Consider the following 2,330-nt stretch of genomic DNA (forward strand, 5'->3'; position numbering starts at 1 on the left):
GTGCCTCCAGCCCTGTGGATTTATTTAGTGCTAGTTCCTGCAGCTGTGTCCCTTCAATGACTGCTTTATGGTGGCCAAGAGAGTTGAGGTTGGCTGCCAGGACTCTGAGATCTGGAGAAACACATGGACACATTATTCTTTTGCTCTGAAGCTATCCAATTCCTGTTCCGGTCAGATGGGGAGATAGTGGGAGGATATCTCTGAAGCAGCCCAGCACTTACTGTGGGTGATATTACTCACGCCTGACATTATTGCAAAAGAACAAGCTTAAATCTACCCCACAGTGCATTCTTTGGTGGAAGGTTAATTCCTAATGAAAGTGTAGTAATACAAAATATGATTCTGAATGTAGTTCCTGGCTTTGTTTGTAAGAACTACTATGGAGCCATTGTTTTCTTTACTCTAAAACTACACATTGGATTCAATCTGCTTCAAATAAGAGGCCAGGAAAGAGGGCTTACTATGCTAATTGAATACTAATGAGGCTTTTGCTTAAGTTGCTCTGTATCACAATTATTCGCAACTAGAGTTCTTCTGTATTTAAGAGGAAAAATACTTCAAAGGTAGCAAGATTCTTACTTAGCCTGAACATTTGGAAGAAAGTGTCTTCCACTTTTTCTTTTGTTCTTGTAACATTTGTAAAGGGTTTTGTTCAGCACTGAAGAAAAGCAAAATATCATCATCCTTATGACTGGCCTTTGTCCACAGTGGCTCTCATCCAGCCTAACCAGTGACTCTGTGGCTAACAATCTGAGTCACTAAGTTTCATATGTTTATGTATTTCAACACAATTCTCAGGCTGAAAGGTTTCTTTTCTTTTAAATTTATTTTCATGTTTCAGGACTCAGAAACAATGAAATGCCCTTCTGTATTTGGAATCTGGTGTCAGTAAGTGACTAGCTCTGAGCAACTAAAAGCATATATTGAATTATGCCTTTAGTATTGGCTAAAGTCAATACCAAACTGTCCAAAGATTAGCATATACTTCCAGGACAAAAGTCTTTAGCCTGGGGGAAAATTCGGGTAAATATAAATATTTGTGTTTTCACCATGGTACTGGCACAAGATAACTTCAGAATTTAAAATGCTGGGAACTAACAACTAAAAAGGGGATAAAGAGAATGACAGAAAAATGCAATTATATTTACTGGTTATTAACTTTGTAAAGATGTATGTCTTTATTCTTACAGCTTTTTCAAAGGAATATCAGAAGATGGCCGAGCTAAAATATCTTATTTTATGGAAAATTCCATTATTTTAGTAATTTTCTCATTTCACTGTATCCATTCTCTTACTAGCCTCAGCTTGTCCCTGATTGGTCACCCTACACCCATCTTTAAAAGGCAATTACTGTCATTTTCTCATCAAATGACTTTACAAACATTTGGTCATACATTTTCACAGCATCTCAGATTAATAACACCTTACAGTTTTATAGCATTTTTGAAAGAATTCTCTTGCATGTAATCTCATGTTAATCTCATCATCATATGCAATAAAACAGAAATGTATTGCCCCCTCTTACAGATGAGAACATTGAGGTATATTATATTGATGTAATTGGCTTAGCCTCATTGGCTAAGGTCATATATGAATTATTACTAGAAAAAATTGGAATCCTACTGGCAGTTATTCCACTAGACATGTAACAACAATTTGAGATTTAAAAAGAATTTTGCCTTGCCCGACCGGTGTGGCTCAGTGATTGAGCATCCACCTATGAACCAGGAGGTCATGGTTCAATTCCTGGGTTGCGGGCTCGATCCCCAGTAGGAAGTGTGCAGGAAGCAGCCATCAATGAATGATTCTCTCTCATCATTGATGTTTCTATCTCTCTCTCCCTTTCCCTTCCTCTCTGAAAACAATAAAAATATACATATTTTTAAAAGAATTAATCCTGAACAAATGAGTTGTTATTCTTGGGTATTGGTCCTTGAAAATATTATTTGTGACATCAAGTATTAATATTATTATAGTAATGCTACTCAAAGTATAGAAGTGTAATTAAATTATAACATGTTATCAACATATTAAAATATAATAAAATGAATTCAAATTTTAAAAACAATTTGTTCATCATTCTGTAGTATTCATAGGCATTCTTATATGGGTCTCTATAGGACATTCTTCAGTGTGCATTCATAAAAGTCCTGTTGTCATCCAAGCAATTTACATATTTTGCATTATGAACCTATTGGGTTTTACGTTAATTAATGGTCATTCTAAGGAAAGAAAATTCATTTACAATTTCCCTTACATCTTCCACAGTGCCTGGGCTGGATGCACAGTTGTTGCTACTTGACTTCCGGAGAGCAGCTACATCTGTAACT

The sequence above is a fragment of the Myotis brandtii genome, unplaced genomic scaffold (genome assembly GCF_000412655.1).
Source record: "Myotis brandtii unplaced genomic scaffold, ASM41265v1 scaffold215, whole genome shotgun sequence".
In the NCBI taxonomy this organism is placed as follows: Eukaryota; Metazoa; Chordata; class Mammalia; order Chiroptera; family Vespertilionidae; genus Myotis; species Myotis brandtii.